Source organism: Prionailurus viverrinus, chromosome C2 (assembly GCF_022837055.1).
Source record: "Prionailurus viverrinus isolate Anna chromosome C2, UM_Priviv_1.0, whole genome shotgun sequence".
Taxonomy (NCBI): domain Eukaryota; kingdom Metazoa; phylum Chordata; class Mammalia; order Carnivora; family Felidae; genus Prionailurus; species Prionailurus viverrinus.
The window spans coordinates 14,386,487-14,407,110 of NC_062569.1; the positions used below are offsets into that span (position 1 = coordinate 14,386,487).

The window sequence follows — 20,624 nt, forward strand, 5'->3', positions numbered from 1 at the left end:
CACATACCAAAAAATTCACCCATTTAAAATGTACAATCATTTCTTCTTATGTCCTGGGTTCCTTAATGATGCTCAAGTGTTATCTGGTACTAATAACATTCAGCATAAACTAAAAAATGTTTTGGAAACAAAACAGAGATACTTTCCTTCTAAACCTTTATTTCAATGATCAATTTTAATGTGAAACGTATTTATTGTACAAAACAGGAATTCAGAAAAAAAAAACAGAAGAAAAGCCATTTCCAATTGATATGCAGGGAAGAATGCATGGTAACATTCTGAGAAGTAAAATTTTTTGTTCTTAACTTTAGGAATCTTACTGTCATTCTATATCTGTGTGTTCTTCTGGATACGTGAGAAAACCCCTACATGTTTAAACTATTTATCTGTCCAACTACTTGAGGCCAAGAACATTCTTACCAAATATAGGCTTGATCCCTGATTTCTTGCACAGGAGCTGCTGATTCTTAGAGGAAATTATGTACTCATGTCTATTGGTACCACTCTAAATGAAAAGATTCCAGCTCAGAGGAGCTGTTAGCACACCTTCAAGGCTACCCTTTTTACGTATTCTTTCTCTTTCCTCCTGTATCCTTACTGTGATTATTCTAAACCTTTATAAATCTCACACCATCTTCCTCATTCTCGAAAAATAAACTTGCCTCCTACTTTACAAGGAAATCTCCATTACTTCTCAATACCTAAAATCTTATCTAAAACTCCTTACTTATTTGCTACAGTTTTAGATCCTGATTCTATTGTTGTTTGTTTTTGGTTCTGATACTTCTTGAGGGTTTGCTAAAGCCAGACTTAATGCTTAGGGAACGACAAAAATCCCTCTCCTCAAGTAATGTTAAGTATCAAGTATTATAAGACAAACACAGGATGCTATGGAAGCAGATGTGGCACACTAACACTTTCAGGTACAGGGTGTCAGGCCACTTAAGAGAGATGATACCTAAACCAATCCGAAAAATGGTAAGTAGGGGTCAATGCTCTTTCCATGTGCCCCTAGCAGTCTTACTTCCTTCACATACCACTTAACACACCGTATTATAATTTATTTGATAAAGTCCTCTACAAGCAAGTGAAAATCCACTTCGGGCAAGGTTCCTATCTATCTTGTTAACCACTGTATCCTGGCATCTAAAAAAGTTCCTGTCAAAGAAAAGCACTGAATATTTGTATCATAAAATATTGGAAATGACAGTAACTTCAGAGTTAGAGTGCCCCGCCAGTGTTGATACTCAAAATATTTAAAAACCAGGATGGCTGTATCACCTGGATATCTTCTGTAGCTCTAGATTTAAATTCTGGCTGCATTTCTCGACATTTTAAAATTAAGGCAAGTCAGTTAAATGATCTGAACATCACTTTATCATCTGTATGTGTTGAGGATAATAATGCTTAAGTCATAGGATGGTTTTAATGACAAAATGAAACGGCATATAAAAAAACCCATTTCAGTGCCTGGTACACTAAAAACAATATAATAAATGTTTGATTTCCTTTCTACACTGCTTTTAAGCGAGTTAAATGTGTAGTTAGATAAGAAAATTAAAATATACAGAAACCAATGCAAAATGAGTATACTTATTTCATCTTTCCTTAATGATTTTTGTCAAGTGCTCAATTTAACAAATAATTATTTAGTTTGCCTCTAAACTCTAAAATGCATTTATCCTTAATTTTCTCTGTGATGTAAATTTAACATTCACTGTTCACTCATTTACCTAATTAATAAAGTTGTGCCTATATGTCAACCTTAGATTACACTTAATGACTCAACAGAAACTTATTAAGAGCCTATTATCTGTGCAAATTTGTAATTTAGCTTTACTGTTCATGAACTAGTTTATGCAGATACTTCTGGATAGGTTATAGCTTAATAAATGCTCCTAGATGGGGTGCCTGAGTGGCTCAGTTAAGTGACCAAATCTTGATTTTGGCTCAGGTCACGATCTCATGGTTCATGAGACCAAGCCCCAAGTCAGGCTCTGTGCTGACAGTGTGGAGCCTGCTTGGGATGCTATCCCTCTGCCCCTCCCCAACTCATGTGTGGTGTGTGTGTGGTGTGTGTGTGCATGTGTGTTCTGTCTCAAAATAAATACACTTAAAAAAAAAATGCTCCAAGATGCTCAAAAGATATTTTCTTTACTTTTTCTTTCACTTTAATAGTGAAGATAACTGATGAATTTCATCTGAAATCAGAAATCAAAGTTGAATGGAAAGAAACAGCTTATTGGTATAATCAAAAATTGGTATCTTTTGCAGCAACTATAGTCTTCAGCTTTAAAATTTTTAAGGGAATAGTTCACAAATAGTAGAAATCTGATAAACTGTTCTAAATGCTAATTTCAAATGTTAGTAATCAATCTGTATACTTTAGATCTATATTGGTTACAAATACCGCAGTTTATTCAGTATATGGAGACTTAAAAATAAAACAACAGACCCAACAAGGATAATTAAAATTAAGTTCTTCAGACAATCTGTCAAATACAATAGTGTTATAAATGGATTAGAATTATATCAGTAGATTGAACAAAGAGAGCATGAATTTCAGATTGGGAGCTATTTCTCCCTACATGTGCCCATTCTCAACTGACTTTTATCTAATCTATTTGCCATGGAAGTCACATAGTTGATTTGCTTAAAGGTAAAATTTTGTTCCACTAATGTTGTGGAATAACGATCTTCAATTAAGTTCGCCATTTCCTTTAAATCACAAGACACAAGAATAGAATCTCAAGATAGTCTAATTAGAGAATTTCAACTTGTCATTCGAAATGATTTATACACTGTCATTGATGTTTCTCATTTTAGAAATAAGTGTCATAATTCTAATAAAGAGTGATGACTTTCTTATCTTGGGTGCTAGTAACTACATAATTATTGTTTCAAGAATCACTACACAAATATTGAGAAAATGAATCACCAAAGAGTTTTAAAATGAGAATGTGAAAATGGAAGTAATTTTAAATTACATAATGTAAAACTGAGAGCATGCTTCTTCAACATATCACACCAAAATCTGCAAAGTAAACATGACACACTAGGAATAGGAATAAGTTGGAATTCTTACCCTGAAAGGGAACAAACTAAAGGTTTTTCTCTGTCCAATTCTCAATTTCTTTAGAGTGGGTGGGTCTTTTCTTCTTTTGGCCTCAGAGAAAACTTTGGGACACCTTTCTGCACGATGAAATGGAGAAGACAAGGAGGCACATTAGTTTCATAAAAGACTTGCAAAATTCCCATATTCATCCTCCACCTTACATTTAGGGCCCTCATAGCCTCGCCATTATCTTTCTGGGAAGATTAATTCCCATTTCCACTGTGGACTCTTCTCCAATATATTCTGTACTGAAGCTTCTTGGTGTTCATTCCTTTGGTAACATGTTCATACCTCATTTCTTTCAGAATATTTGTTGAAATCTTTTATCCATTGATGACTCCCCAACCCTTTCTTTTTCTGTTATGTGTATATTCTTATTTTTTTATTGTAATCTTAATGGAAGGAAAAGACGTAAATAAATCAGCCTGTAATCCTGAACAGAACTTGGCAATTTGCTTTCTTACCAATACATTTTGAACATTTCCCATGTCATTTACTGCCTACATTATTTAAGCATAGGTGTGATTTTAGTTTTGAAGCCAAAGTTACATTTTTTACTCCTCAGTTATGTATTTACACAGTTCTAATGAAATTCAAAGTAAATATCACAGTATTTTTCCAATATTGGAATCACTAGATGATTTTTTTGTGTTTTGTTAGTGATTTAGAGACCTTCACTATCTATTTTTTCTTTTGTTGCCTGTGCTTTTTGTGGTCATATAAAAAACTCATTGCCAAATCCAATGCCATGAAGGTTTCTCCTGTTTTTCTCTAAGACTGTATAGTGTTAGCTCTTGCATTTAAGTTTTCGATCCATTTTTACTTAATTTTTGTATATGGTGTGAGGTAAGGGTCCAACTTCATTGTTTTCAACACCAATGGCTGAAAAAACTGCCATTTCCACATTGAATGGTCTTGGCATCTTTCTTGAAAATCATCTGACCATTTATATGAGGGTTTTGGGGGGCTCTCTATTCCATTGATTTATATGTATGTCTTTAGGTCAGTGATATACTGTTTTGATTCTGTAGCTCTGTAACATGTTTTGAAACCAGCAATGTGAAACCTCTAGTTTGTTACACTTTCTCAAGATTGATTTGGCTATTCAAGGATTCCCTTGAATCCCTTGGATTCCATATTAATTTTAAGATGAATATTTTCCATTTGCTTGATAATAGTCATCCTAGTGGGTATGACAGTAATAATTTTAATTCCAATCATCTATTTCCTTAATATATATATTTTTTGATTCTATCAGTTAGTGAAGGAGTTAAGTTAAAACTCTTCCAGTATTGTGTGTTTATCTCTTAGTTCTGTCTAGCTATGCTTCATATATTGTGAAGGTGTTTTATTAGATACACACAAACCATTTATCTTCTGGTGGAAATAATACTTTTTTTTTTCCTGAAAGTCTGCTTTGTCTCACATTAATATATCAAGCTACTTTCTACTTCAGCTTACTCAAGATCAATATTTTTTCATCCTTTGCTATTTTCCACAGATCACTTATAATCAGCATTTTTCTTAATCCAATATGACAGTCTTTGTTCTGAGTACTCTACATACATTTAATATAATACTGATATATTTGGTTTTAAATATATCATCCTTCAGTGTGTAAAGCAGTAAAATGAATGTCGCCTAAGTCTATTTTTCCTAAATCTTTTCATTAAAATATCACTAGAAGTAATCAAAATTATTAACATTATGTATTACCAATATTTAAAATTTCTATTATTTTCTCAGCAAAAAATTTGAGACGGATATAATTTAGGTCATGTGGGGAAAAAGCATACTTTCTCTAACTCTTAACTAAAGGACCATTTCATAAACATAGTATGTATGCACATATGTGTGTGTGTGTGTGCATAGCATATACACATATACACACAGACACAAAAACATATCTGCCTTGATATTTTATAGTTGATCATTTCTTTATTGCTCTACATTTCTCTTCTGAAAAAAATGAATAAACCTGCCTCACAGTTTTGTAAAGATGAAAGATGGGGCGCCTAGGTGGATCCATTGGTTAAGCGTCCAACTTTAGCTCAGGTCATGATCTCACAGCTTGTGAGTTTGAGCTCCAAGTCGGGCTCTGTGGTGACAGCTCGGAGCCTGAAGCCTGATTCGGATTCTAGGTCTCCCCCTCTCTCTCTGCCCCTCCCCCACTCATGCTCTCTCTGTCTCTTTCAAAAATAAAACATTACAATAATTTTTTTAAAAGATGCAAGATAATTATGATCTTATAAAGATTTTTGTTGACTTTTAGAAACGATGGATTATGGAATATTCTGCTAATTCACTTAATATCAAGATGCAAAGATTTTTTCCCTAGGCTTCTTCCTCTTTTCCTCAATCTAGGACATTATTTTCACCCTAAATCAAAGATATCCATACGCATATTTTTTAAAGTAAGTCTGCTCTATCTGGAAAGCTGTAGCTGTCTTCTGCCTAGCTGCATAGACAAAAAAAAAAAACTTTTTTATTCTCTTAAGACTGTTTAGACTATGTTTGATAACTTAAAAAAATATATTGACAAAAATATTAAATATTCCAACTTAGTGAATGATATATTCAATGTCAAGAAATAATTACATTTTTCATGAATATAAATGTTACTGGTAATTTAAATCGTATTTCTGTTGCTAATAAATTCCCAAGTTAAAACACAAGATTTGGAGTAAATGTAGTCATTTCATTTCCATTTTCATCTAAACAGTATTAAAAATCAAAATCGAAAAATAGTAAAAGGATCATCTGGCTTCTAAAACTCTTCATTTTGAGCAATCACCTCAGTCACTAAGCTCAACATATCAATGATTTTCTCAACATATTTTCTCAATAAGTTATTTCCAGGTAGTTCTAGTACTGCCTTATCTCTGATCTTTAAACTTTTATATTAGCTAACAAAGGTATTTGAAACATATCAGTTCATTTGAAATAATAAATACATCAAACTGTCTTGTCAGAGAAAAAACAACAAAAAACTTCTTTAAGTTGAAAATTTGGATTATTCCAGAAAAAGTACTGGTAGGATGGGATAAGGCAAGAATTTTTCTTATCATGTCTGGAAATAATGTACAGCAATGCAATTCATTATAATTTAGAAGAATAATTAAGAATTTTGATATTAGTTTAGGATGATCTTTGGAGAAAAAAGTTTTTCGTTTTTTTTTTTTTATTTCAGGCACAAAGAGCTTTGATTACTACTAAGGAACACTCGGTATCAAAATAATATCTTTCTGTCACATACTCTAAAAAAAATTACGATGCAATAATATAAAAAAAATTGTGACTCACTATGATGATATCCATTATCTGGACATACAGGATCCTCTTCTAAATGTGATTTCATTTTAAGACAAAATAATGTAAGAAGAGTCATAATTCTCAAACTGATGGAGAATCTTTCCAGGGTTCCCCAATTAAGTGAGAATTTTTAAATTAAAAAAATATATCAATGATAAAATACAGAAGTATATATATAAGATCACAGTCAGGTGAACTCAATGAAAACTGTATATAAATGAACAAAGATACCAAATTTCATTGCCTGAGTTGGCAATGTTTATAGGAGCTGGTGGAAAAACAGGCTGGGCTAGTTTTAGAATGGCTTTTTAAAACATGCTAAGGAGTCATTTCAGGAGTTTGAGAAGAGAACTGTAATGGCAACATTTACATTTTTAAAAGATCATTTTAGATATCAATATAAAGAATAAGTTGGAAGCCGAAAGACAAAAACTAATTAGAAGAAACTATAATAATAGTTATATTAGTATAACTATTATAGTCATACTATATAGTATATTATATACTATAGTATAATATATATAGTATATTATATAACATACGATATAATACATAACAAATATTATATAGTAGAACAAATTATGTTATAAAGTATATATTTTACATAAACTATGTAATATATATAGTACATATTACATATATTATATAATAGTTCTATTATAATAGAAAACTGTAGCACAGCAAGGATTATGAATTAGGATTTGAAAGATAGCTAAGAAGTAGGATCCATAAAACCAGGTGAACAGGTTGGCTATGGGATGAGAGGGAGGAGTTTTTTAAAGCCAGAGGGGATTATTATAAAATGACTGCAGAGGGGCGCCCAGGTGGCTCACTTGGCTGAGTGTCCAACTCTTGATTTTGGCTCGGGTCATAATTGCCTGATTCGTGGGATAGAGCTCAGCATCAGGCTCCAAGTGCAGAGCCTGCTTGGAATCCTCTCTCTCTGCCCCTTCTCTGTGTGTTCATGTGCTCTCTTGCTCTCTCTCTTGCTCTTGCTCTCTCTCTCCCTCTCAAAATAAATAAATAAACTTAAAAAAATATAGGGGCGCCTGGGTGGCTCAGTCAGTTGAGTGTCTGACTCTTGATTTCTGCTCAGGTCATGATCCCAGGATTGTGGGATTGAGCTCCACATCGAGCTCTGCACTGAGTGTGGATCCTGCTTGAGATTCTCTCTTTCTCCCTTGGCCCCTCCCCTGTTCACACTCTCTTTCTAAAATAAAAATTGTAAAAATAGAAAAAAAGTTAAAGACTGTAGAGAAAATGATTAATATTAGTGAATTAAAATCACATCTTTTTTTGTACTTTTAAGAATCAACTATACATAGGCAATTTAAAAATCTACACTAGGAAATTATGTCTTTAACTTTGCAACTACTATAAATTCAACAATTTTACTATATAATCTGAGTTGTGCAATGAGTTTGGAAAATTTTCCTCTCCTTTGCTATATAATCTTTTTAAACAATCTACCTTAATTTCTTTCTCCAGATCCTACAGAAGCTTAAAGTCATTCTTTCATTGTTGTTTATTTGGGAGCTTTATAAAATGTCTTTTCTCTGACAAACTGACTTTGTCTTCTTGGTTTTAACAGTGCAGATGTCAAAGTCTCAGAATTATTTCTTCTCTCCTCATTCTAAATAGGAAAAAAAGTTTTCATAGACACATATAGAAACTGTCACAAAAAATTAATGGGACTGAATTGCTGGTCTTAATCCACATGACTGATAGCCCTGTGATAGCTTTTACATCCTTACACATTTAAATAGTCATTTTGGGGGTGCCTGGGTGGCTCAGTAGGTTCAGCGTCTCACTCTTGATCTCATCTCAGGTCTTGATCTCAGGGTCATGAATTCAAGCCTTGCGTTGGGCTCTGTGCTAGGAAAAGGCATTTTGCCTGTTTGATCTCAGTATCTAAAACAATGGCTGGCACATGGTAGGTGCTAAATAAATATTTGTTAATTATGGAATTAATGAATTCATATCTCAAATAGCAAGAGTATAACTGTCAAGCCTCAGAGGAGAGTTGCTCTTACTTCATTTGATAAGAGTATAGGATTCCCTCTATTGGATGTTTTTTCTTTCTCTGCGCAATCCTACCACATTCTGGATTCTCTGTTGATGTCCTCATATTTATTCTCCCTAATTTAGGGCTGTTCGGGTTTATCAAATTTTTCTTCACCTACATGTTTCCAAAAGAAAATCACTGCACTTAGTTACTGTGCATATAATTATGACACTCACATTTTTATTTTTTTAAAAAACGAAAGCTCTGTCAGAAGCTAATTCCGATTGAATACAAAGCATTTCAAGTCAAAAAATTATGAAGCACAGATTGTATGTCCAGAGCAAGGTTAGCTGCTAGAGACAGTAGTATCTCTTTTATAAATGGAATGTAAATGGCATAGTTATCTGAAATCCACTAACATTCATCCCATTGAAAAGGACACAAACAAGCTCTCCTTTCACAGATGGGAACTTGATTATCATTCTTTCTCTCCTTGAATTCATATTTTTATCTCACTTCTCCCACATAACTTTATCCTAACATTTTAGTGTTTGAAAATATTTTAAACTGACCATCCTATTACATTTTCCTGTAACAACAGCAAAATATATATATATATATATTTTTTAATCCTCAGAACATAAGTTCCAAAAATTTTCTTTAGTATTGTGTTATCATTAAATTATTAGACTACTAATGATCAAATAACAAACATATTACAAATTATGATCATTATAAAATATCAAGTCAGTTCTTACCGGAAATGCATCTCATAAAGAAATAGATAGGGCCTTCTCTCCAATTAGATCATGTATCCAGGATTGATACTATTTATTGCTAAGAAAGTAATACTTTCTTCAATACTATTCATTGAAAGAAACAGTTTGCGTTAATTCTGTTCGTCTATTTTGTATTCTTCTATACTAAGTATTTGGGAGTAGAAGGATTTCTGGTGATAACAACCATTCTTTTGAACCACTAAGCCACGTATCAAAAATCACATAGAGGTATCTCATCAAAAATTATTTCTAATAAGCCGACAATTCAATTGAGTCCTGCAATACTTTCCAAGGCCTCTGGAAATTGCCACTCTTGTAAAAGAATTAGTTACCCAGTCATTAGAATCACTCACTTTCTTAACAGATTTAGGTCAGATTAAAGGTATTGCTTTATTTGCAGAGTGGGAGAGGGACATGACCAAAGAAGAAGGGGGAAAGGTGTCAGATTTAGGCACACTCTAAGGCAAATAAATTTTAGAGAAGAAAACATACAAGTGGACAACCTGAGAATTAGTACCCTTGAACTATACTTTATGCGAAGGGTATGTATGGAAACCCTCCATGTACCTTGCAAAGTGAAAGGTTAGGGCTTTGAAGAGCTTGCTTCAGGATACACACACGTTTGGGTACAGTGTAACAAGTCATGACTTTAAGTAGTTCACATCCTTTTGTGTATGTTACCTGTTTTTCCCCCACCTTGGGTGTGTGTGTGATGATGTATGGGAGAAAATCATTTTAATATAAAAATAACTTTGTTAACAACAACCCATCTTTTTCATAATTATAGTAACAAGGTATGTATTTTAAATACAAATTGGCTCTCATCAAATTAACTTTAAAATAATTAGCTAAGTCATTTTCTCTTTACTCAGGATAAAAATGCATTTCCTTTTTCAACAAGCCTCAAATTAGTCTAAATTGTGAATGAAAGTTGAAAAATAGAGATCATTGCCAAATCTACAAATTAGAAACCAGATAATCACTTTATTTCTGATGATTTGGGGTGCCTCAGCCAATTTTATTAACATTCCTCAAAACTCTGCTATCCAAAACAAACTGTTTGGTGGTCTTTTAAGTTTGTAAAGACATTACCGAGGCAATCAAAAACTAAACGACTCATGTTCAAAATATTAAAAACACTGCTCTCTTCCAGACCGATAAATTGAAGCCAGTGGACTTTTTTTAAAATTACATTTAGATTTTAACCTATTTTAAAAATAGGATGTAATTTTAAGCTGCGTGTGGTGTTTATTCACAACAGCTGTTAATTTTCACTTAAATCAAAAAGAGAAGGTTATCAACAAAAACATATTTTAAAGTTAACCCTTGAGGGGCGCCTGGGTGGCTCAGTCGGTTGGGCTTCCGACTTAGGCTCGGGTCATGATCCCACGCTTCGTGGGTTCGAGCCCTGGGTTGGGCTCTGTGCTGACAGCTCAGAGCCTGGAGCCTGCCTCGGATTCTGTGTCCTCCCTCTCTCTCTCTGCCCCTCTCCTGCATGTACTCTCTCTCTCTCTCTGTCTCCCCCCCCCCCAAAAAAAACAAAGTTAACCCTTGAGTCGAACCCATCCTTTGATCAGAGACGACAGGCGGGGTGATGAATCAAAACGGTATGTAAAAAATATCTTCTAACCTTAACCAATATTTAAGCCTTCAGTTGACAAAATACTAAGTAAGAGGGTGGCGAAGGGAGTCATTGTTGATAATTGGCGGTTAATGAGGATAAATTGCCTACATTTACCGTTTTCTCCTTTATTTTTTTTTTTAGGCAGAAATAGCCGCAGAGCTTGAGGGGATCCACCTGACTGCGACCTCCAAGGACAGTAACGAATTCAACAACTCGCGACTCCGCAGCTCAGGGATTATCATCTAGAAACGACCAAAGGCCGTAGCAACTCTAGGGCAGCCGGGTACAATTCCCAAATCCCAAAGCTTGGCACTAAACTCAAAAAATTAATTTTTTTTTTTTAAGAGCCGTGTTCTGAATAACTATGGGACCATGAGTAATTCGCCGAGCTTGTGTTTCAAACGATAGCCTGAAAATTCGCAGCAGCGCCCAGGAAACGGAGATGGGGAGCTCTGCACAGCTTCCTGCCGCCCCCCTCCTCCCGAAAGCATCGTTACAGGTTTCTCAACTCCCAGCCACAGCGAGGCGAGAGCTTTATAAACCCTTAACGGCGCTGAGAGGAGCCAACACGCACCACAAACGCTCGGGGACCCCCAAGCGGTCGCTGAGTGAAAAGAAGTCGCTGGAGGACTGCTGAAAAACAAGCCACCGACTCGACCGCCACAGCGGCGGGTAACGGCCCTTACCCAACTCCGGCTCCGCCTTCACCTCCGCCTCCGCCTCCGCCTCCTAGCGCCGCCGCGGCCCCGCCCCGCCGCGGAGGCTCACGGGACACGTAGTACGCCGCGCCCACATCCTCCTTCCCCCACCCCTCAAAGCTGTGTCTTCTGGAATGCCCTGTCAGCTCCCTTCGGCCTGACTTCCGGTTTGCTCGCGCGGCCCCGGCGTCTAGCCTGGGAACAGCTGGGGCCCTACTTCCGGCGGTGCGCTGCTTCCAGCCCCCTATACTGCGCTTCCCCTTCGCGGAACGCGAGGCGGCTGTCGGTCGGCGGACGCTGACGAGGCGGGTGCCGGAGGGCCTGGGTCTCGCGCGCGTGTTGCTGGGTAACGGGCCTTCTGCCGGGCCGGCTCGGCCTCTTCTGCCTAGCGTTGGCCCTCCTTCCAGAACCTCCCCGGGCCCCAGCCGACGGGCCGGGCTGCGCCCACTGCGGGGCAGCCGAGGCTAAAGAAATGGGAATCCTTCCGCGGCGTTCCCGGAGCGGCTGCCTTCTCTGGGGAAGCGGCGGTGTCTTCGAGGAAACCGGAAGCCCGCGGTGACCTCTGGCGACCCGGTTTGTTTTCGGTCCGTTTCCAAACACTGGGGAATCGAAACTCGGCGGCCCTGGGGGCGGCCCTACGGAGCCTGTCTTCGGGGTGAGTGACTCGATTCGACCGGGCTAAGGGTGCGGGCCGTGTCGGGATCCACCTCCGCTGCTGTCGGTGCTCGGAAGAGACACGTCATTTTCTTCACAAACCCTTGCCCTCTCCTTTGACTAGGGAGCGGCCCGCCCCTGGGCATCCCTAACTCCTGTTTGATTTGCACGCTAGCTCTTCCAAGCCTTCCGTCCTCCTTCACTTTATTTCCCCCTTTGGCTTATTTTCTTTTCGTATTCTGAATTAGTGGAGCGCCTTTAGTTTCATTTCATTCATTGAAATTGCATTTCTGTCGGAAACGGAAGAAGGCTGTGTAGCTAGGACGCTACTGCCTGGGGCATCCAAGCAGTGGACTTCACGTCAACGAGGCTAACAGTAGGTAATTGGTCGTTTCTCCAGTGTCTGACCTGTGTGTTTGGCATGATTTTTCGATCATTTGTTGAGTTACTACTACATGCACGGTAGGTGGACTGTCGTTTGCTACAAACAAGGAACTTAGATACTCAAAAGCGAGGTGAAGTGTTAACTAAAACTGTAATACGAGTGTGTTGTTGGAGATACGCTAAGATGATCAAAGGTAGTGACGTTTTAGCGTGGAAATAGACCCGTGCCTCTCAAACACAGGAAACATTTTCTTTTTTACTATGGAGTTTTGAATTGGGTTGCTCGAGATCTCAGTATATAATTTAAATTCTAGTTTTCTAAACGTGCCATATCTAATTTCCCAACCTCTTGTGGTCGCTCCCTCCTTCATCTGTAAGTTTGGAATGATAATCCCTCACGGGGCCATTAGAAAATTTTAATGCGATATTATTTATTGAATGGGAAGTTGTTTACACATGTAAGGTTTTAGTATTAAAGAGAGAGTGTGGTGTAATGGGAAATGCACTGGATTAAGTCAGAACAGTAATTGAGGATCTGAGTGCTGAATTTCCCACGTAATCGCTTGACGCTGGTTGGGGGACCAAGTCTCTTCTTCATTTTTCCTGTCTCCCAAATGAGAGTTATGTGTACTTTTCACCGCACCGACGCACAGTTTCTGAGAGTTTTGCTGGCTCTGGAATCAGCTGGCCGGTTTTCATTCCTTGGCTTCCCCACTTTCTAACATTTGCCTCTTAGTCAGTCCACCTGTGATCACAGGAAATTCTTGCCCACATCAGAGGTCTTCCGCAGATTTAACGAATCGTCATGAAGAACAGAAAAGTAGTTCCCCTAAAAGCTGCCTGACCTACCGTAAACCATCGGTAACTATTGTCAACACAACATTTTCATGATTGTATGAAATGTGATGAGGTTTTTCTTAATCCATGAAGTAATAAAGCCAATGTAATTTACTTTTTTCTCTTGTGGTATTTATATTCTGGATTATAGTTCTGTTATCACTATTGGAGAGTAATTACTGCTATACTAATAACACTTGATGTATATAAGTGCTCAATTCCATTGAGATGTGTTGCTTTACGAAAAGAATAAAAAGTCGATTGCTTTTTGTACTTATGCTAACCCTGAGGAAGTCTTATGATTCCCTAGTCGTAAGTGTTACTTCTGGACTGTTGCAGTTTAGTGACACTCAGTGAGGGTTATAGAAACGAAAACGGAGCTGTTCATATTGTATATCCGATGCTGAGTATATTTGGGGCACTTACTGAGTTGTAGGACATTTGAGCGCTGAGATGCGTAGAGTGACAGTCTCTTGAAAAGAGGCACTTGATTATCTCTTCTTTGTAAACTAGGTAGGCCATTCCTGCCCCTCATTATTTGATTAAAAATGGGGAACGAGGAGTAAGTGTTGGTCCGTTTGCCTCCATCAGACTTAATCTTTGCCCCATAGTGTCTTGACTGATCCTATGAAGTGGCTTAGGGATAATTTAGCTTTTCAGAAGTAGACGGATGGTGGAAATCTGAGGCTCAGTTCAGGAGGCAATATAGAAGAGAGGAAAAGAGGTAAACAGTTCTCGATTCCAACCCTAGCTCTGTCGCATACCACCAGTACGACTACAGGGAGATGAGCCTCACCTCTTTGGAGCTTAAGTTTCTTCATCTGTGGTGGTGATAACAACTTTCTAGCCAAGATTGGCGTGGATCTGAGGGAAGGTTTGTACTATACCTTTTAGTCAGTTTCTGGAAAAAATGTGAATTCTTTCGGTCTGTTGTTTAGGTTGCCGTTTTGTATCTGCATTAAATTTTGCCTTCACGATTTCGGAAGGTGGGATCTTAGTGATGTAGTTCAACTCTGTCATTTTATTGGTGGGAAAATTTAGATCGAGAGAGGTAAACCTGTCGGTAATCAAGGTGGCAGACTGTAGACTAGAGTCTGGGTTTCTGAATCTCTGCTCAGTGTTCTTTCTACCACTGAGCTCTGCCTTTTCCAGATTCTTATTAGAAAAAATCCGAATCCATGTTGTATTGTCTCTCAGAATGTTGTATTAAGAGCACAGATTTAGCAGAAAGCTTATATGGGTTCACATCCCAGCTTTGCCACTGATTACTTATGTAGCTGTAGGTAAGGTATTTAATTTTTTTAAGACCTTGGCTATAAATTAGGATGAGAGTTCCTTCCTAAGAAGCTGGAAAATGCCTGTGGAAGCACTAGCGCCTGGCATATGGTAAGCGATGGATATGGTAAATACCATGATGATGAAATATGACAGGATAATCCTATGTTTTCCTAGTTAAAAAAAAAAAAAAAAAAAAAAAGACCTGCCTGGTGTCAGAAGATACTTCTGTGTTTTCTAACATCTCACAACCCCGTATGTATAGCATGTCTCACCTTGGGCTCTTAATGTTGACTGTAGTGAAGATTGCAATTTAGGATTTTCTAGAATAATGCTTACAGTGTTTGAATGTTTTTTTCTTGGTCTCTCCCTTAGCCTCAGGAAGTACTCTTGCTACTTTTTACCCACCTTATGTGGCAAATACGTTGCTCTTTCTCCATTATCATTGCAATATTGTGATTTATAAGAAATGTATATTTGATCATTTAGATAGCCAAAATATGTTTCTCGTATGTATTTGGCTTTTGTCCACAGTTCTTGGCCCACAGCTCCCCAAACCCTTGGAATTTTCTGAGGGTAAGAGGTATGGGATCATCTTTTGTCCTATTTGGTCACTTAACAACCTCTTTTACTGAAGTTGCTTCAGAGCCATGAAGGTGAAATGGGTGTCTTCTCATTCATAACCAGTCCCTGTTTACTGAAACTATGTTTTATGGTAATGAGATGACTTTGGACAGCAACTAAGGATGGGGCTGATTGCCAAGGAAACCAACCATGTAATTAGAGGGTTGGAGCTTTCAGTCCCACCAAGGTTGGTAGAGGGAAGGAGCTGAAAGTTGGATCGATTGCCAATGGCTTAATCATTTCTGTGTAAGGAAGCCTTTGTGAAAACCTAAAGAGGAGAGGGTTCAGAGAGCTCCCAGAACTTTTTCACATGCCACTGTGCCTGCCTCAAACTCCAGGAGGACAGAGCTGCTTTGTTCAGGACCTATGTATCTGTGTGGTCGGAAGCACAGGTAACAACCTAGGCTTACAATTAGCGTCCAGAGTAGAGGGCAGTCTTGTGGGACCAAGCCCTTTACCTGTGGAATATGTTGCTGTCTCTGGGTAGATCATTTCAAAATGGAGTTGAATTGTAGAGAGCTTTGCTTATTGATAGTGTAGAATCATCTGCCCCTCATGTTGGGATTGGCTGACCAGAACACGTTTTAATCATTCTTGGGAATTTCATTGTTCTCAGCAATAACTGTCTCAACATCTTTCACCGTAACCCTTTTTAATTCTCTTTTAATTTGTACTTTTCTTATGTAAACATCTAAGAAGAGTCAGTTTAATTCCAAATATATAAGATATTTGCATTATATATTTCCTATAGGTAAATCTATCTGATTCTCCTATACTATTGTGACGAGAGAGATAATGAAGTTGCTTTCTATAATTTTAAAAACAAAATCTCCATGCAAAAGTTAGGTGTTGTTTACCAATTGATAATATAAAACTAACCATGCCCACAATTGTTTAATAATACTAGTTACAGTTGGAATTCTATAAATCGCATAATAGCCACTTTGTAGAGTAATGACTCTCAAATTGGATAGGGACTTAAAATCATATGGGATGATTATTGAAAGTTCAGTTTGACATTTTCATCCCAGATATATATCTATATCTATATGTAGATATACATATAGATATGTCTATAGATGTATATATATCTATATCTATATATACTGACTTGCATAGATCTGCAGTGCAGTCTAGCAGTCACTATTTTTGTTTATTGTTTGTTTTCCATTATTTTATTTATTTACTGAAATATAGTTAACATATAATGTTATATTAGTTTCAGGTGTAAAATATACTGATTTAACAACCATATGCATTATGCTATGCTCATTCCTACCCCTCTGGCAACCATTAGTTCTCTGTATTTATGGGTCCATTTCTGCTTTTGTTCTTTTGTTTTTTAGATTGTACATCTAAGTAAAATCATATAAGATTTGTCTTTGACTTAATTTCATTAGCATGATGCCCTGTAGGTCTATCCCTGTTGTCGCAAATGGCAAGATCTCATTCTTTTTTATAGCTGAGTAATATTCCATTGTGTGTGTATGTGTGTACCGTATCTTCATTATCCATTTGTCTGTCAATGGACACTTAGGTTGTCTCCATATCTTGGCTGTTGTAAATTCTACAGTAAACATAGGGGTGCATATATCATTTCAAATTAGTGTTTCCATTTTTGGGGGGAATTACGGAGTGATACGGTTTTTCTATTTATAAATGTTTTTTTTCTATTCCATTCTATTCCAGAATATGTGTTTTTCTATTCCATCATGTTTTCCACAGTGACTATACCAATTTACATTTCCACTAGGGAATGCACTAGGGCCTCTTTTTCTGTGCATCTTTGCCAACACTTAATATTTTTTGTGTTTTTGATAGTAGCTATTCTGACAGTTGTAAGGTTCTATATCCTTGTGGTTTTGATTTGCATTTCCCTGATGGTTAGTGATATTGAGCATCTTTTAATGTATCTGTTGGCCGTCTGTATGTCTTCTTTGGGTAGATGTCTATTCAGGTCCTCTCCCCATTTTTTGTTCATATTATTTGGGATTTTTTTAGTGTTATATAAGTTTTCATATTATCACTATTAACCCCTTATCAATACGCCATATGCAAATCTCTTCTCCCATTTGGTAGATTGCCCTTGTGTTTTGTTGATGGTTTCCTTTGCCATGTGAGTTTGTTTATTTTGGTGTAGCCCCAATAGTTTATTTTTGATTTTGTTTCCCTTTCCTGAGGAGACATGTCTAGAAAAATGTTGCTAAGTCTAATGACAAAGAGATTACTGCCTAGATTTTCGTCTAATTTTATGGTTTCAGGTCTCACATTTAGGTCTTTAATGCATTTTGAGTGTATTTTTGTATATGGTGTAAGAGTGTGGTGCAGTTTCATTCTTTTGCATATAGCTGTCTAATTTTCTCAATACCAGTTGTTGAGGAGACTTTTTCCCCGTTGCCTAGTCTTGTCTCCATTGTCATAGATTAATTGACCATGTCAGCATGGGTTTATTTCTGAGCTCTCTATTCTGTGTCTGTTTGTGTGCCACTACCATACTCTTTTGATTACTGTAGCTTTGTAGTATATCTTGAAATCTGGAATTGTAGTATGTCCAGCTTTGTTCTTCTTTCTCAAGACTGCTTTGGATATCCAGGGTCTTTTATGATTCCATACAAATTTTAGTATCATTTGTTCTAGTTCTGTGAAAAATGCTGTTGGTATTTTGACTGGGATTGTATTAAATCTGTAGATTGCTTTGTGTATAGGATGTACATTTTAACAATACTCTTCTAACCCAAAAGTATGGGATATGTTTCATTTGTGTTGTCTTCAATTTCTTTCATTGTTTTATAGTTTTCACTGTACAGATCTTTCACTTCCTTGGTTAAGTTTATTGTTAGGTATTTTGTTCTTTTTGGTTCAATTGTAAATGGAACTGTTTTAATTTCTCTTTCTGCTACTTTTTTATTAGTGTATAAAAACAACAGATTTCTGTATATTAATTTTGTAAACTACAACTTTACTGAACTTGTTTATTCTAATTTTTGGTGGAGTCTTCAGGGTTTTTTTTTTTTTTATGTCTAGTGCCATGTCATCTGTAAATAATGACAGTTTTACTTCTTACCAGTTTGGATGCCCTTTATTTCTTTTTCTTGTTTGTTTACTAGAACTTCCTAGGCTAGGACCTTCCAGTACTATGTTGATTAAAAGTGGTGAGAACAGACACTCTTGTCTTGTTCCTGATCTTGGAAGAAAAGCTCTCAGGTTTTCACTATTATGATGTTAGCTGTGGGGTTTTCATATATGACCTTAATTATCCTGAGGTATGTTCTCTCTAAACCCACTTTGTTGAGAGAGTTTTTATTATGAACAGCTGTTGAATTTTGTCCAGTGCTTTTTCTGGATCTATTGAGATGATCATCTTACTTTTATCCTTCATTTTGCTAATGTGGTATGTCACATTAAATTGATTTGTGGATATTGAACCATCCTTCATACCCAGAAGAAATCCCATATGATTGTGGTGAATGATCCTTTTCATATATTTTTGAATGCAGTTTGGTAAAATTTTGTTTGAGGATTTTTGCTAGTATTTGTTTGACTTCATCAGGGATATTGACCTGTAGTTTTCTTTTCTTTTTTTTTTTTTTTTTTTTTGTAGTGTCTTTGGTTTTAGTATCAGGATACTGCTGGCTTCATAGAATGAATTTGGAAGTTTTCCTTCCTCTTCTGTTTTTGGAACGGTTTGAGAATAAGTATTAATTCTTTAAATCTTTGGTAGAATTCACCTGGTGAATCCATCTGGTCCAGGATTTTGTTTGTTCAGAGTGTTTTAAGTTAATGATTCAATTTTATTACTAGTAATTGCTTGTTCAGATTTTCTATTTTTCCTGACTCAGTGTTGGAAGATTGTGTTTCCAGTAGTTTATCCATTTCTTTTCAGTTGTTTGTCCAGTTTGTTGATAGTTTTTCATAGTAGTCTCTTAAAATCTTTTTTGCCTTTGAGTGATATCAGTTGTTATTTCTCCTCTTTGATTTCTGACTTTTTTGGGGGCCTCTCTCCTTTTTTTCTCTTTATGAGTCTGGCCAGAGGTGTATCAATTTTGTTTGTCCCTTCAGACAACCAGTTCTTTACTTCATTAATCTTTTCTATTGTTATTTGGTCTCTATTTCGTTTATTTTGGTCTATTTCGTTTATTTCTGCTCTGATCTTTATTACTTTCTGCCTTCTAGTAACTGTGGACATTGTTCTTCTTCTGGTTCCTGTAGGTATATTGTTAGATTGTTTATTTGAAATTTTTCTTGGGGCTCCTGGGTGGCTCAGTTGGTTAAGCCTCCGACTTGAGTTCAGGTCATCATCTTGCAGTCTGTGAGTTCAAGCCCTGTGTCCAGCTCTGTGCTGACAGCTCAGAGCCTGAAGCCTGCTTCTGATTCTGTGTCTCCCTCACTCTCTACCTCCCCCTGCTTGTGCTTTCTCTCTGTCAAAAATAAACATTAAAAAAAATTTTTTTTAATTAAAGTTTTTTTCTTGATATAGGCCTGTATTGCATTAAATTTCCCTCTTAAAACTACTTTTGCTGTGTCCCAAAGATTTTGGACCATTGTGTGTTCATTTTCATTTTCTCAGTGTATTTTTTTTTAAGTTTCTCTTTGATGTCTTCATTGACCCATTGGTTGTTTAGTGCATGTTGTTGAGCCTTCACATGTTTGTGTTTTTCCAGTTTTTCTCTTGGGATTGATTTTTAGTTTCATATTGTGGTCAGAAAAGATACTTGGTATGATTATAATCTTAAATTTATTGAGACTTGTTTTGTGGCCTAACATGTGATCTATTCTGGAGAATGTTCTACGTGCACTTGAAAAGAATGTGTATTCTGTTGTTTTGGGTGGAATGTTCTATATATGTCTGTGTTAAGTCCATCTGGTCTAATGTGTCTTTCAGAAACACCATTTCCTTATTGATTCTCTGCCTGGATGACCTATCCATTGATGTAAGTAGGGTGTTAAAGTTTCTGACTGTTATTGTATTACTGTCAGTTTCTCCCTTCTTGTCTGCTAACTAATGTTTGCTTTATTTATTTAGGTGCTCCAATGTCAGATGCATAGATATTTATAATTGTTACATTCTCTTGTTGGGTTGATCCCTTTATAGTTACATAATGCTCTTCTTTGTCTCTTATTACAGTCTGTGTTAACGTCTGTTTCATCTGATAAGTATTGGTGCTCCCAGGTTTTGTTGTTTTTTTTTTTTCCGTAATTGAGTTTTTATTGTTTGTTCTGGGGATCAGAACAGACATTTCAATTTGTACACACTTCTAGACATATGTACTGAACAATTTGAAAAATCATGTAGTTGTGATTTCTTTTTCTAAAGGTT

General features: G+C 36.5%; 1 protein-coding gene and 1 long non-coding RNA gene across 4 annotated transcripts in view; one reads left to right on the forward strand and one right to left on the reverse strand.

Moving 5' to 3' along the window:
• LOC125175734 (uncharacterized) overlaps positions 1-11,640 on the reverse strand; it is a 37,924-nt gene extending 26,284 nt beyond the window's left edge. Inside the window, exons 1-2 of the long non-coding RNA XR_007155946.1 lie at positions 11,522-11,640; positions 3,086-3,192 (exon numbers count right to left, since the gene is read on the reverse strand). This is a non-coding gene — a long non-coding RNA (uncharacterized LOC125175734). The remainder of the gene's footprint in view (positions 1-3,085; positions 3,193-11,521) is intronic.
• Positions 11,641-12,055: 415 nt separating this feature from the next.
• AZI2 (5-azacytidine induced 2) overlaps positions 12,056-20,624 on the forward strand; it is a 37,690-nt gene continuing 29,121 nt past the window's right edge. Inside the window, exons 1-2 of one of the 3 annotated variants that reach the window (XM_047876547.1) lie at positions 12,065-12,188; positions 20,190-20,238. The gene's annotated coding sequence lies outside the window, so the exon portion shown is untranslated. Of the gene's footprint in view, positions 12,189-20,189; positions 20,239-20,624 lie in introns of all 3 variants that reach the window. The other 2 variants (XM_047876546.1, XM_047876545.1) reach the window with 2 other exon arrangements.